Source organism: Dipodomys spectabilis, unplaced genomic scaffold, assembly GCF_019054845.1.
Source record: "Dipodomys spectabilis isolate Male_0828 unplaced genomic scaffold, ASM1905484v1 ptg000039l, whole genome shotgun sequence".
Classification (NCBI taxonomy): Eukaryota; Metazoa; Chordata; class Mammalia; order Rodentia; family Heteromyidae; genus Dipodomys; species Dipodomys spectabilis.
This window is the reverse complement of record NW_024870716.1, coordinates 7593042-7609928: the sequence shown is the minus strand read 5'-3', so window position 1 is coordinate 7609928 and position 16887 is coordinate 7593042. Positions and strand designations below refer to the sequence as shown.

The 16887-nt window shown below is 38.2% G+C and overlaps 1 protein-coding gene across 2 annotated transcripts in view; it reads left to right on the top strand.

The window, feature by feature from the left end:
• Nucleotides 1–13844: 13844 nt before the first annotated feature.
• The window catches only part of Cntn1 (contactin 1), a 164978-nt gene continuing 161935 nt past the window's right edge, over nt 13845–16887 (top strand). For both annotated transcript variants that reach the window (XM_042677745.1, XM_042677746.1), the window contains exon 1: nt 13845–13935. The gene's annotated coding sequence lies outside the window, so the exon portion shown is untranslated. The remainder of the gene's footprint in view (nt 13936–16887) is intronic.

Sequence of the window (16887 nt, the reverse complement as noted above, 5' to 3'; positions counted from 1 at the left end):
AGTCTTTTAAAAAGTTAGACCTTAAATAATTACAAAATTATACCATTATTTAAGTTTTTATTAGAGCAATAAAGGAAAGGTAACAAGTATGGTTAGAAGGCATTCAAGAAGAATCTAGCTTAGTTTGCAGGGTCACAAAAAAGGTACAGCTTCAAAAAATGGGCTTTTAGCCAACCAAACATTTGGAGAAACCATATTCCTGACCAAGAGAACATAAATATTTTAAATCAGGAAGGAACAGGGAGATTGCCAGAATCAGAAATATAGTAGTTTGGGGGAAAAAGAAGAAGACGAGGTTAGAGGGCTGGTTAGGGGCCAACAGGACATTATATGCCTTATTGAAGACTTGAAATATTAATTTGTACTGGAAAAATACTGCATATTTTTGCTAGTAAATACTAGGATATTTTAAAGATCTTTTTTGGATATGGTATTTGTTATGGAGCAGCAGACAGTAGACAGCAAGATGCATATGGCACTACCTAGAAGAGGACTTCCACAGCCTAAGCAAGAGATAATGATGGTGGGTGCCAGTGAGCCACTCCTGTAATCTTAGCTATTCAGGAGGTTGAGATCTGAGAATCACAGTTTGAACCCAGCTGGGGCAGGAAAGTCTGTAAGACTCTTATCTCTAATTTACCAACAAAAAGCTGGTAAGGGAGCTGTGGCTCAATTGGTAGAACATCAGACTTGTGGGGGCAAAGTGTGAAATTCAAGACCCTAAATTCAGGTCCTAGTATACACCAAACACACACACACACACACACACACACACACACACACACACACACACACACACACACACAAAGATTACTTTGGTTATTTACAGTGAAGACAGAAAAAAACGATGCATTCAGAATATAATTATCAGGTGGAAAAGAAAATCATGGCTTCAGGCTACAAGCAAGGGCAGATAATGTAAAGGCATCATTAACTACAGAAGGATTCAAAGATGACCGGATTTGGAGAAAATATTGTGATTGTAACTGATATAAGTGACTATCAAGTTGATGTGGGTGAAAAGTCCTCATCACTGGAGATAGTTTATCAGCATACACAATCTTTTATAAAAGACCAGCTTTTCTGGGTATCTTTTTCTTTTTCTTTCTTTCTTTTCTTTTCTTTCTTTCTTTCTTTTTTTTTGGCTAGTCCCTGAGCTTCTTTTGCTCAGGCTAGCACTCTGCCACTTGAGCCACATTGCCAATTCTGGCTTTTTCTGTTTATATGATACTGAGGAATTGAACCCAGGCATTCATGCATGCTAGGCAAGCACTCTACCACTAACCCACATTCCCAGCCCCTAAAAGATCAACATGCTCAAAGGGAAAAACAAAAGGAAAAACAAATTCAGGAAAAGGAAGTTGAGTCTGGGATTTCCTGAATTTGATCCATCTGTGTGATTTTTAAATACAAACATTGAATGTACAAGTGATCTGATGAGCATACAGATCAGAGAAGAAATTTGGACTGGAAATATATTTACTTTTCACTATTTGCAATTTTAGGAGAAAATATGAGAAAAGTTAGAAAGAAAACATGAAATGGGAAGGTAAGTAAAAGAAGGAAGAGCCAGGCACTGATGGCTAATGATTGTAATTCTAGCTATTCAGGAGGCTGAGACCTGAGGATCGAAGCCAGCCTGGGCAGGAAAATCCACCAGACTCTGTTTTTCCAATTAACCACCAAAAAAAGCCAGCAGTGGAGCTGTCGCTCAAGTGGTAGAGCACTATCCTTGAGCACAAAATCTCAGGGACAGTGCCCAGGTCTATGCCTCAATCAGAAAAAATGACATTGTCCCATTTGTTAGGAAATGGAAAGACTTGGAAAAAATTATATTAAGTGAAGTAAGCCAGGCACAAAGAAACATAGGTCCCATGGTTTCCCTTATTTGCAATAACTACTGCATGTGTAGGATAAGCAGAAAAGGCCAAAAGCTATGTACATATGACCATATAAGATGATGTTAAGTGAAATGAATTCCAAGATAGGGACACAAATATCTTTTTTCTTTCTTGCTATTGTTTCTAATGGATTTATAATGTACCATGTGATATTTTTGTTGCTTTGTACGTTCCTCCCCCATGGTATAACCCGTTTTCACTGTATTTGATGTCGGTACCCTGCATCTTGTACATACACTTCTCTAATTTGGGGAGGGGAAGGGAAAAAAACAAAATGCTTAAATAGGGATACAGGTTGACCCATTGTAATAATGAGATGTACAAAACACTATGTTGAAAAAGAACTTTACAACTTTGGCAATGTGGGCCCGGAGTGGGGGGGGGGGCGTGTAGTTGAGGAGGTGGGAGGGAAGGGATGGTAGGGGGAAAACAAAGGAGGAGGCAACAGTGCTCAATAGGAAAGGTACTCATTACCTTGCTCATGTAACTGTAACTAACCCCTCTCTTTACAATAAAAAATGTACAAAAAATAAGAAATAGATAGCTCTGTTGAGGCAGAGGAGATGATCCTGATAGGTATGTTCTGGCTTTCAGTTTTATTGTTAATGTCAACAGCCACTGATTAGCTTAAGATAGAAATTTTATGGTTAATTTAAGTGTTTCCTCTCCAGGAATCCTATCAGACTTACCTCTGTACTGGCTTAGCTCTCTGCTTACCTCTTTGTGCTTATAGTCAATGCCTCTTTTGGTTTATTTATCTTGACTATTTTGCCACCAAACCCATATTTGTTTGTTTGTGTTGGTTTGCTTTTGTTTTTGTGTTGGTACTAGGCCTTCAACTCAAGGCCAGAGCACTGTTTGCTCAAGGCTAACTTTCTACCATTTGGGCCACTTCTAGTTCTGGCTTTTCTCTTGTTAATTGGAGATAAGAGTCTTCCTAAACTGGCTCCAAACTTCTATCCTCAGATCTCAACTTCCTGGGTGGTTAGGATTACAAACATGAGCCACCAGTGCCCAGCACACTATATACATTTTTAATGCTGCATCTTTTCAGATAACTTTCAATCCTAGAATGTTCCTCTGCTATTGATTTGATTCTCTTAACCACAGGGTACAATTCCCTAATTCTCTGAATTTCTTGTACTTTTAAGACTGTATACTGTGGATTGTTTAAAAAAATGATGGAGACTAAAATATATGTTTATCCCAGAGCAGAGTATGGCTGTCACCAGTCTTGGGATCTGTGTCAGTATAATTGCCAGTAGATTTAGATTTAGGCTCTCTTGGGTATTTTCTGTAAGATACATTTTGGCCACCGGTTTTATTTTATTTTATTTTTTGTTGTTGTTTGTTTGTTTATTTGTAAGTCGTGGGGCCTGAACTCTGGGCCTGAGCACTGTCCCTCAGCTCTTCAGCTTAAGGCTAGTGCTCTACCATTTGAGCTACAGCACTATGGCCACCCTTTTCTGTTTATGTGGTGCTAAGGAATTGAACCCAGGGCCCCATGCCTTCAAAGCAAGCACACTACCACTGAGCCACCTTCCCAGTCTAACCACTGGTTTTTTTTTGTTGTTTTTTTGGGGTTTTTTTGTTGTTGTTGTTTTTTTAGGGTAATGTTGAGACAGGAAAGAAGATGATTCAGAAAAGCATAGGAAACATAGAGACCTGGAAATCCCCACTTTTGGGGGAGGGGGTCCGGTCATGGGGCCTGAACTCTGGGCCTGGGCGCTGTCCCTCAGCTCTTCAGCTCAACGTTAGCGCTCTCTGGGCCTGGGCGCTGTCCCTCAGCTCTTCAGCTCAAGGCTAATGCTCTACCACTTGAGCCACAGCGCCACTTCCGGCTTTTTTCTTTTTGCTTATGTGGTGCTGAGGAATCGAATCCAGGGCCTCATGCACGCAAGGCAAGCGCTCTACCACTGAGCCACCTTCCTAGCCCCAGCCCCACTTATTTTTGTTTAAATATTTGTTTAAATATTTTTATTTAAATATTTTGTTTAAATATTTGTTTAAATATTTAAATTTTATAGCAAAGACATTTCTTTAAATGAGTTGGAAATGAATGCATGAAAAAAATCCATGACCTAATATAACTTCTATCACATAACTTTATTTTGTCATTAAAGATATGAGTAGACAAGTTTCTTCCTTCCTTCCTTCCTGCCTGCCTGCCTTCCTGCCTTCTTTCCTCCTTCCTTCCTTCCTTCCTTCCTTCCTTCTTTTTTGTGCTGGTACTGGGGCCTGAACTCAGGTCTGGGTACTGCTTCTTAGTTACTGGCACCTGGCTTTATTTTCTATTTATAATCATCTTCAGTGATTTCACTTATACAAAGTAGACCTTTATTTTTCTCTAGATCAAGGATCTTCAAACTATAGCCTGAAGATCAATTCCCACCCACTATCTATCTGCGTTTGACTGGAACATTGCCACACCCACAAAGGCCATCTGTCTCCAAGCTTATCTCAGCATCCCAAAGGCAAAGTGCTATTACTTGATTCATGCTGGAGAATGGGGTTTGGTTTCTCTGTTCTGCTCTAGCCCCAGTCTTAGGGAGGGCTTCTGTGCTGTCTTGTCCCTTATCCAATAACAGCCAAAGGACCTTGTCCTTTCAACTGGTCTTGAGAGAGTTTCCTGACTGTCCCTGGCAATGGGAGATGTCTGTTTGATGTTTGGTATTGCTTTAAAAACCTATGCCTAAAATTTCTCTAGTGGTAGAAGAGAACACAGAGTGGTTTTGTTGGTTCTTTGGTTGGTTGGTTGATTGTTTGTCCATTCCCTTAGTTGTAATGTTTCTCTGCCTGTGATGCCAGGATACCTCTTAACAATGGCCCACCAGTGGTTACTTTGTAAGAGACAAAAGTCCAGGGAAGGGTATGGTGTCTCACACCTATTCCTCCACACTTCCAAATCCCAACTTTACCACCGAAGGGAGTTCTTTGATCCCCTCCTCTAGCTCCAGTCTTCTTGTACACACTCAGAGGATGTTGAGGGAGCCTGCAAAAGAATGAAGTTTTCCTTTTTGTAGGCATGCTTGATGTTTGAGCATGACTTGCTAGCCCACATGTGATCTCTGCAATTCTTGAACAGTGAGCTGATGATTTTTTAACTGCCATTATTGCCCCTTCTGAGATACCTCTTCAGCAAGTAAACATTTTGTGTGCTTTATCTCTCCTTAGAGAAGTTTGTTTGGTTTTTAGGTTATATGGTTATCATGTGATCTCAGCTTTCTAACTGAGTTAGATTTTTGTAGTTTATCTTGTTTTTATTTTTGTTAGTTATGAGATCAGCATTATTTGCAGCTTCTTATGCCTTGAATGAAGGCAAAAGTAATAAGATTATTTTGTAGTATCAGTCATAATAGTTTAGAGGGTCATAGAACTGCGACTATTTGCACAAAACAATAGTTTATGTTGTGCCACAGATTCTAAAAAAGTATTTGGGCTGGAAGTAAGAGTATAAAATTCCTGGATATAAAATTATGTATTAAATATAATCATATAATTTAATTTCTTTTTGATATATACTTTAAGGAAAAGGGGGCTAGACTAGTTATATTTGAAAAGCTCCAGACTAATTCTCTCTCTCTCTCTCTCCCTTTCTTTCCTTCCTTCCTTCCCTCCTTCCTTCTTTCTCATGTTCTTTCCTCTTTTTTCCCTTGTTTCCTTTCCTTTCCTTCCTTTTGTGTGTGTGTGTATGTGTGGGCGGGGCAGGCAGTACTGGGGCTTGATCTTAGGACCTGAGCACTGTCCCTTAGCTTTTTTCTCTCATATTGGGCCCTCTATCACTTGAGCCACAGCTTCACTTCTGGCTTTTTGGTGGTTAACTGACTTTCCTGTCCAGGCTGGCTTTGTACTGCAATTCTCAGATCTCAGCCTCTTGAGTAAGTAGGATTACAGGAGTAAGTCCTGAGTCACAGGAGTTGGGCTGATTCTTAAATTCCTGCTAAGCGAGCAGTGTTCTAATCTAGAAAGTATTAACTAGAGACTTCCTCTTCAGCAGATCTCTAACGGTATACATTTTCAAAGACCTGACTTCAGAAAGGCTGAATATGATTCTAGTGTGGTTTAAAAACAGTTACCATCCTGTTCTACAGTTTAAACCTTCTGCTCCTCCAAAACCAATCTTCCTCAAGGGCTCCATAGGATATCCTACCAGCACTTCATTTTTGCAAGAATTTGAAAATCTTAGTTAAGGCTTGAAAGACTGACCCGTAACTATGAGTGCACTTCATAAGATCCCTCTTAGAAGCTGTCAGAAATAATGAGACTTCATTATGGTTTTTATTCCTTCAAGAGGAATCTTTTGTACTTTTTTTGTACTTTAAAAAATTTCTAAGCCGGGCGCTGGTGGCTCACGCCTGTAATCCTAGCTACTCAGGAGGCTGAGATCTGAGGATCGCGGTTCAAAGCCAGCCCGGGCAGGAGAGACCGTGAGACTCCTATCTCCAATAAACCACCAGAAAACCGGAAGTGGCGCTGTAGCTCAAGTGGTAGAGCGCTCGCCTTGAGCTGAAGAGCTGAGAGACAGCGCCCAGGCCCAGAGTTCAAGCCCCACGACCGACAAAAAAAAAAAAAAAAAATTCTACTATTCCTCTTTTGGTAGTTACCTTATTGCCCTGGTCAACCATAGGAAAATATACATTTGAGGCTAACTTTAAATATTAACTTTAAATATCACATTATATTATGCTGCCATGTAGCACTTTTAATGTTTTGATGTTTTTAATGTTATGAGATGAGGGAAGCAATCAGATGGTTTAAAACATTTTTTAAATTAATTAATTAATTATTTTTTTGTCGGTCATGGAGCTTGAACTACTCTGTCCCTGAGCTCTTCAGCTCAAGGTGAATACTCTACCACTTGAGCCACAGTGCCACTTCTGGTTTTCTGGTGGTCAATTGGAGGTAAGTCTCACAGACTTTCCTGCCTGGGCTGGCTTTGAACAATGATCCTCAGATCTCAGTCTCCTGAGTAGTTAGGATTACAAGCATAAGCCACCAGTGCCCAGCTATACATTTTTTATTTTATATAATATTTTTCTATGAATTTGGCTTGAATGATTTACTAATGTTTCTGTTTATCTGGAAGTATAATCACCCCTAAAAATGTCTTGACTGCTTTCCAATGCTCAACAGGGAAAATGTATATATCCTCATAGAATAAACACTACCTTTATGTTCAGTGATTGATTTCTGTTCAGTGATTATTCAGTTGGCCAATAAAAGGTTAATTCAACTGGGTCATCTTATATAATTAGCTACTCTAGAGGCTGAATCTGAAGATGTTGGTTCAAAGCCAGACCTGGAAAGGAAAGTCCATGAGACTCTTATCTTCAATTAAATGCCAAAAATCTGGAAGTAGAGCTGTGGCACACGTGGTAGGATTCTTGAGTGAAAAAGCTAAGAAAGAGTGTGAGGCCCTGAGTTCAAGGCCCAAGACACACACACAGAAGGAGGTCTACTCAGTTTCTGTCTATCTATATTGGTAATACTAATTGAAAACTTTAGTGAGTAATGTTAGTATTAAAATTGAAAAATGATATTGTTGGAATAAATTAAGGCTCACTGAACTCAGGACAGTATACTTGCTAGGCTGGGGTTCTACCACTTGATCAGTACCTGTAGTCTTGCTTTTTGGTGGTTACTCGGAAAATGGAATCTAGTGAACTTTTCTGCCTGGCTGACTTTGAACCATGTTCCTTCAGATCTCAGACTTCTGAGTAACTAAGATTACAGGTATGAGCCACCAGCATCCAGCTAGTGTATGTTGTTTAAAAATTCTAGAACTTCTGAGTTGTGAGTTGAGATGTCCTGGTAAATGGTATAAAAATGACTCTGTCCAAGAGAAAAGGAAAAATAAAACATAATTCTTAGCTTTTGCTGATTTTTGTCATGCAATTATTTCCAATATGGGTGATTTCATGGTACCAATATAAAGTTAGAAAAGACACCAAATAGCACATTATTATGTACTATTTCCATTCTCCAGATGAAATGTATGTAAATAAACTATAAAGTACTGATTGTATTAAAATATATAAGAAACAATGCATCTTGCATATTATTTTTCCATGCAACTTATTTGATCACATGTTTATATTACTTAATTATTATTAAAGACTATATTTCAAAACTGGCTTACCAAATTCCCAGAAACTAAAATGTGCTCTCCTAAGCCATTATGGATGGACTCCAATAGACTGCTGGTTCTAAGCCTTGAGGACAAGAATCATTAAATTCTTGGCACCAGACTATGTTTTGACCTACAGCCTACACCAGAGAACATTTACAAAAGAAAAGATTCAAGTCTCTGTTAGCCAGTGAAACATAGCTAAGTGTTACTGTTTATATTTGCATCTGCAGGCCTCCATGGTGTGTGTGTATGTGTGTGTGTGTGTGTGTGTGTGTGTGTGTGTGTCTGTCTGTCTGTGTGTGTCTGTGTCTGTGTGTCTATTTTTGGGTGCATGCATGTACATGGGTACCATTCCTGATTCTCTTTGGCCTCCCTTCCTTTTTTGTTTTGCTTTGTGTCTCTCAGCTGAATTATTGCTCAGACAATTAATCCTGAGCAGTATAATGGTCCCCTTGGCCAAAGATTTTTCATGGTGATCATTTCACACCAAGAAAATGGTCAAGATCATATTCATTATCCTCAGAAATGAAGGCTGTCAATATTTCCTTTAAACCAATTATCTATTTTTAATTGAAATCTTCATGTATTTCAGTGAAGTGCCATTTTATTCTAATAGATTCTTACAGCACACTGTAAAACTAAACTAGTTGTTGTTTGCAAGATACTTTTAAGACTGCTTCATTAATTTCATAGGACAAATATGGTGTAGATGTTTTCCAGGAAATTACAGTTGCTAGTTTCAAGATAGAATTCCTCATGAAGAAGTAAAGTTGATTGACTTCTGCAGCAACTTCACCAAAACAAATTGTTATGAAAGAACTTACAGATACATTATCATCCTAGCAGGAGGCTTCATTTTCAGTAGGAAGTAAGATATGTTCTTAGATATGCCTATCCAAAATTGCTCATCCAGGCTGGGTGCCAAAGTCTCACACCTATAATTCTAGCTATGCAAGGGGCTGAAATCCAAGGATCTCTCTTCCAAGCCAGCCTAAGCAGACAAACCTGAGAATCTCTTATCTCCAGTTAACCAGCAAAAAGCTGGAACTAGAGGCATGGTTCAAGTGGTACAGTGTCAAAAAGCTGAGCCAGAACAAGAGACCCTGAGTTCAAGCTCTAGTACACAGACAGAAAGACAGATAGACACAGAGACAGACAGACAGACAGACAGACAGACACACATACACACACACACACACACACACACACACACACATGCACATGCATGTTAAATAAAAGTATAACAGTTATTTTTTACATTAGAAATCTATCTATAAATAAAGGAAAGCATGTGACTATGATATTGTTATCCAAACTTGGTTTTAAGTTACTATGTCCCTAGAGAACTTTACGACTGTAGAGATTCATTTTAAATATATATGTGGAAAAAACAATTAATAATAGTAAATATATGCATGGAAAAAAGTAGTTTCAACCAACCTATGTTTCTTGTTTCAGTATAGAGTCTCATTTTGGGATGGAATGAGTGTGCATTAGTGTATGTTATATATTTATAGTTGTGTGAGGTAGATATTATCTTAATTAAAAGCTTTATACTGGATATAGATACTCATCTACATATATGCTGAAAGTATGCTCTTGTATACTGTAACCATAATGTAATTGTTTTGTCAGTACATATATATCTGGTAGAGTAATGGGGTCTGTGGTATTATTGAAGCCAGTGCTTTTTTTTATTAATTTTCTTAGATTTTAGGTATATGAAAATCTCTTGCTAGTATTATATTTCTGTGTATTTCTTTGTCATTATTTGTTTTATTAGCTAGGCCTCGGTGGCTCACACCTGTAATTCTAATTACTCAGGAAGCTGAGATCTGAGAATCATGGTTGGAAACCAGCATGGGCTAAAAAGTCTATGAAAGTCTTATCTACAGTTAACCAGCAAAGAGCTGAAAGTGGGGGTGTGACTCAAGTTAATTCTTGATAGGTAGGGGCCTACTACTATGATTCATCATGAATTATTTCTGACACTTTTTTTTCTTTCTTTCTCTCTCTATATGCATGTGTCTTGCCTTTCCAACTGTTCCTTCCATCCTTTTCTCAGAAGTAATTGCAACCTGGGATATGATATTTGTATGTTTTTCTGTCCAGTCTTCCTCCATTTGAGTGGCTTTACTCAGGTATTCTGGCACAGAAACAGGAATGTGAGTAAGATGGAAGGTTATTGTGTACATTGATCTATCTAAATCTCAGAATTTCATTCTCTACTTGTGTGTGTGTGTGTGTGTGTGTGTGTGTGTGTGTGTGTGTGTGTGTGTGTGTGTGTGTATACACTGTCAGGTACTGGGGCTTGAACTCAGGGCCTGAGCAATGTCCCTTAGCTTTTTCTGCTTAAGGCTGATGTTCTACTACTTGAGCCATAGCTTCACTTCTAGTTTTCATGTGATGAATTGGAGATAAGAATCTCAAGGTCTTTCCTTCCTAGGCTTGCTAACACTGGCAATCAATACATCTCAGCCTCCTGAGTAGCTAATAATCATTTATTTTATGTTTTCATTTATTTTTCTTTTGGGGGAAGGGGTAGAGAGAGAAAAACCAAGTCAGAGTCCTAAATAAAAACAACATTTTACATGGCTTCTTCCCACTTCATATGAAGTAAATTTAAACTTCTATCAGCTGACTAAAATAACTGTACTTTAATGATTATGCCTTGTTATTTCTATAATTCTCACAAAACCCTATGGAAATAAATATGTATCATCCTTTGTACATGATAAAATTGGTGCTTAAGGAATGCAAATGTCATGTCCAAAGTCACATAAATTCAGGAAAGACAGAATTGAATTTTAAATTTGCCAACATTAAAGCTGGTGCTATTTCCAATATATTATTCCATTCCCTGAAATATCACCCCCTTCGATGAATCATTTCCTAATGCTCCCTTGGTTGAGAGCAAAGCCAATATTTCTTTCGGCTATGAATCACAGAGTGGAGTAAAAATAAGAGTTGGTGTTTTCCTGTTTTATAGCATATAGGCATAGGGACTTACAATGTAAACACCAGTTTTAAATAGAGACACTTTAGTGATTTCTCCATTTACATAGGTTAATGTGTATCATGGTGATTGCATGGATTCATTCATTGTAGCAGAGTTGTGCTTTCAACACAAACATATGAATTTGGGAGGCAGCATGAAGTACACATAGTTGCTTTTCTAGCATCTAGCACAATTTTTTGTCTGTAGAAAGTACATAGTAAATATTTTTAAATACATAAATAAGGCCAGGTAACAGGTGTCAGTGGTTCATGCCAATCAGCTACTGTGGAAGCCGAGATCTGAAGATGGAGATTTGAAGCCAGCTCAAGCAGACAAATCCAAGAGGGAGACTCCAACCTCAAGTTAACCAACAAAAGGCACAAGTGGCAGTGTGGCTCAAATAATAGAGTCCACTCCTTGAGTAGAAAAAGTTGTGAAGCTCTGAATTCAAGCCCTAGTATTGGCACAAACAAAACAAAATAAGTGAAAGGACCACAATTTAGGGTGTAGCTATGGTACTGGTAGAACACACAGAGAGAAACTAGTATGTCTTCAGCCTCTAAGAACAAAATGTAATCTAGTACCCTATCCCTTGAACTGAAAAGCATTTGAACTTTGGTAAATAGAATTCTTTACCCCATTTTTCATAATTTTATTTTTTCTTTCTTTTCTTTCCCCTTCCTTCCATCCTCCCTTCCTTCTGCCCTCCCTCCCAAATTTGGTTTATCTTATTGACTCTGTCTATTACATTTACTCTATATTATCTGTGCATTATAAATTCAAAATATTGGAAAGACAGCAAATGGGTCTAAAGTGGCCATCTCTGGTTTCTATCCATTTGATAAGATCAGCTAGTGATTTTTTCCTTAGCAACAGCCAGACTTCCAGAAAATGGAAATTGGCTATTACAGCTTTAGATTTTGTTTTATCTGAGAGTATATGATTTTCTGTTTTTTCCATCATTTTCATTCAAAGCTTATTAACTGTTTCCTTTTTCTATTGGGAGTTACTATTTTCATTATTGTTCTTATGCTATATTGTTTTATGTTGTTGTGTTTTGCTTTTTTTCCTTATTATTGCTGGCTCTGAAATCTTGGTTTATTTTAAATCTAGGGTATGTGTGTCTGATCATATGCTCATCTTTAAACCACTGGTAGGTGTTACTCAGAGGAACATCCTACCTAGCCCTCTTCTGGTAATACACACACACACACACACACATACACACACACACAATTTTTTAAAGGCTTAGTTTCACGTCCAGGAGACTTTGAGAAGTAAATGTGGATTGTTTCTGTATATATGCATTGTCTCTTTTACATAGGTCTCCACCTATAATGTTTCTGCTAAGACTATGACATCTCAAAGTGCTGTCATTTTTCCCTTGATGGATATTAGCTTCCTTATTTGGTTTTAAAACTTGCTTTCCCAGGCAGGGAAGGCAAAGCTGTGTTCTTAGCTTAAATTCCAAGAGAAAGCAAGCTCACAACCTCTGACATCACCAGAATAAAATTGCTTATTCATAATCACATCTATCTCTTATGATAATTTTATAAGTTTAATTTTGGGGTTGGAGACTAGGCTCATTTGGTAGAGCGCTAGCTAGTGGCCGAAGTGTCAGGTTTGAGTCCTAGCCTCCCTAAAAAAAAAAGAAATAGAAAAAAGAAATTTAATTTTATTTATGCCAGTACTGGGGCTTGAACTCAGGACATGGGTGTGGTCCCGAGTTTGTTTTTTTTTTTTTTTATCCACAAGGCTATTGTTCTACCACTTAAGATACAGTTCTACTTCTGGCTTTTTTTTTTTTTGTGGTTTGGAGTCTCTCAGGTTTTCATGCTAGGATGGCTTAGATCCTTAGATCTCAGCTTCCTGAGTTAGCTAGGATTATAGGTGTGAGCCACATGTACCCTGAATGTGTTGATATTTTTTAAAGAAAAGGGTAATTTTAAACTATTTTAAAGTTAATTACTTACAATTAAACTCTTCTAAGAAAGATCATTTGGATGAGCCAGCCCCCCCAACCTAATGTTTTACAGACACCTCTCTCTCTCTCTCTCTCTCTTTCTCATTCTCACTCCTTCTCTTCTATTCTTAATTTTCATTTATCCTTGTTGATGTTCCATAAATGGTAGGCTCAGTAGGGGAAAAAAACCCAAACCCTCTATATCATATTAATAATGTGACATATTCATCCTGAATCCATAGCTAGTCCGTCTTCTGCATAAAACCCATGCTATAGCATTTCTGCCTATGAGCGTCCAGTTTAAACATCCTGCAGTATGCAAATATCTTCTTCTCATCTCTGGGAACGTTTTATGTGAGTGGCTGCTGCAGGGGTGGAGGCTTCTGATTTCGACCGTCATTTTATTTGTAGAAATAAACCAATCCGGGCGCTGTGATTGTCTTAGGAATGAGGTGATCAATAGCCCATTACTGGCTAGAAGAGCAGCCACAGGACGTGCATTGAAGATTTCAGTGCATGAATTATGCATGTCGTGCTCATTCTCTAGTCTCTACACAGAATGACGGTTTGTGAAGTCGGCTCAGAGAGTTTCTTGCATTAAGTGACTGCAGTGCCATGCTGAATATTTGCAGGTATAGAAGCGGCATTGACTCCGGGCCAGCCAAATTGGGAAGATGTAAATCCCCAGCTTGCAACCCAGAGTGATTTTATTTGAAAGTGTGGCTGTGTGGCAAGCCCACTAACCTGCTTTCCCCAGAAGGTTGGCTGAAGGATGGGAGCGGCTGCGCCCGCCTCTGAGGTCACAGCTTGAAGTCCTTTTAACTTGCCTTCTGCTGCAGGATTGAGGCGGATTGTGGCAGAGCTGGCCCTGCATTTATTCAAATGGACAATTTGCAATAGATATTATACCCAGAACGGAACTGTGCCTAGTCCAATAGATGAGGTAAGTCCAAGGGTTTGTTTTTTTTCCCCCCTCTAGGTTAGGGAATTGTAAACCTAATGTGCCGATATGGGATAATGCAGATTCAGCTACAGTACGATATATTTGAAATGGGATGACTTGCTATAGTATTGTAATGGGAAGGAGTTTCCATTGTTACGTTAATGAAAGGTGATTTTATTTACCGATCTAACTGAATTGGATCTGGGGATGGTTTATTTTGCGTGCAAAAGCTTTTCAAGAATGCACAGGAGCTCCAACTGTGTTTGAATTGATGGGAGTCTGCCGTTGGAGAGGGAGGAGCTGCACTGAGCCAAATGGAGGAGTGAAAATTACCTTCCAGTGAAGTTTGTGTAGGGCTGGGGCTTTACTTTGGCTCTCATTATGTCCTTAATGTCAACATTTTCAGATTCAAATGAAGAATGCTGCTAGAAACCCCAAATGTTCAATCCTTCTCCCAGAAGGAGAGCCAAGGCACCGAGGCTCTCCAACTCAGAGACTGTGTTGCATACAAATTGAGGATATGGAATTCAAACAATTTGGACTAACCTGTCCTTGAGGGAAGACCTTGTCAGAAACTAAGCAGTTTGACTTTTAACTGGGGTGGGGTGGGGTGTGTGTGTGTGTTTGTGTGTGTGTGTGTGTGTGTGTGTGTGTGTGTGTGTGTGTGTGTTGTTTGCTTTTTCTTCATATGAGAATGCCTTATTTTTAAATAAATGGATAGATGGCAGGCTGTGATGAAATTTCTTTCTTGTCTTAAAAATTAAACTCAGTTCTAGAGCTCACAATGGAAGAGTTAATAGAATTTGCTAAAGCTCAGCAAACTGGAAAATATAGTACAATGCTACTACCTTGGTCAGAGGTCTTTGTGAATTAAAACTGCTTGCTTAAATAGCATAGAATAATAATTACACAAATGACATTTAGCACAATGGGAATTCCTGAATATCTTTTTAGAGTGTGCAGGTAGCATTAATAGATATCCAGTAAGAGATTTTAGTTGTGAAATTCCTTAAGGAATTTCAGCACTAATTTTATATTATCAAGAAATGTGTATGTACATATGTATATGTACATACTATAAAAGAGGATTTATTAAGACTTTGTAAATAACATATTGTATATGCTTACTTCCTTAAGTAGGTTTATAGATACTAAGTTTCAAAAGTATGCTTGCAAATCATCTGTCAGAAACAAAATAGACAAAGCCAAGTATGTTTTGTAAAACAGACATCATTTTATGAAAGAGAGAAAGAAAAGGAAAAGAAAGAAATACAGAAAGAAAAGAAAAGGAAAGAAAGAAAGTAGGAAGGAAGGAGGCAAGGAAGGGAAGGAAGGAAAGAAGGAAAGAGTAAGGACATAAAGAAGGAGAGAAGGAGGGAGGGAGGGAAGGAAGGAAGGAAGGAAGGAAGATTGAAGGAAGGAAGGAAGGGAGGGAGGGAAGAAAGGAAGGAAGGAAAGGAGGGAAGGAAGGAAGGAAGGAAAGGAATGAAGGAAGGTGGGTGGATCATTGAGAAGAGCACAGGAAAGCCAGTTCTCCAGATTTCACAGTGCATTTCAATTCTGCTTGAGTGCTACTACATCACTTGGGTTTCCTGTCAGCTGCCTGGTGGTACTGTGGCACAGAGTTCTCAGCATTGTCTACTGTGCTTAAATCTTCAAAGCTAATCAGGTACAGGAGGAAACTCAAACCCGGGAGTTTGTCCTGAGGGAGGGAGAGTCAGGAGGGAGAAGTAACTGCCTGTGTGACAAGGGGTGTCCAGATGCTGAGTCATGGTGAGTCTTGGGGCTCAAATGCTTCCTGACTGTGGTAGCTCATTAACTGCTAGACAAGACAAATAGTATCTAAAGGAAAACAAGGGAGAATGGGGGCCAGGAGCCTGAATGGTTAAGGGTATTTATTGCCTAATGACACGTACTAAATTCTGATAATGAGTTTAATGGCAGTGCTACTTGTTGGATCTGGCAGTAGGAGAATAAAAGCTCCATGCTGAGGGTCAAGATATAGCAGTAAAATTAATGTATTGACTTGGGGAGATTGTGTAAGCACAGGGATCCATGCAGCACTGCTTCTACCCACATCATGAATCTATTTTATCTAACATACTTTAGATGAAGATAGATAGATAGATAGATAGATAGATAGATAGATAGATAGATAGATAGATAGATAGATAGACAGATAGATAGGTGATTAATGATGGATGATCAAAAGATGTGTAGATAGGGTAGATGAAAGATAATAGAAAGATAAATAAGTAATAGTTACAGACAGTTGATAAATGAATAGTTGAGAAATAGATGAAAGGTGATTGAAAGATATGTAGATATAGATCATAGCTAACTGGAAAATAAATAAATTGTAGTTATAGATAGATGATTGATTGATTGATAGGTAGAGATAGATGATAGATAGGTAGATAAGTGTTAGGTCAATAATCCTGGGTCATGTGAGGATCCTAGGATATGTCTAGACCCAATTTCCCACTATTATAATTAATCTCCCTAGTCAATACTTGGGAGAACTTCTGAACATCAACCTTGAATTATATAAGGTGAGACACCAAAAATGAATTTGATTGGTGATTATTGTGGCATGGTATTTAAATGGAGATCAAAAATATTATACAAGAGATATAATAAAAAAGGAAAGGAAGAGAAGTGAAAGTAGTGACATATCAAATATAAGATTTTGGAAAAAAATACATAGAGAATATAGTTGATATACATTATGGCTCTTAAAATCAATGTAATAAATTTAAGTGGAAAACTATATAAACTGTAATTTAACTAAGACTGTGGGAAAGTTATAGGTTATTACAATATGTTCCTAACATGTAAATGGTTAGAGTTTATATTTGCATGATATGGAAGTGCCCTGTGGATAATTTTTTGTAAGTAGTCCTGATGAGTTTTAAGCCTCATAAATTCGTAGAAAACTTTTCAAGAATAAAT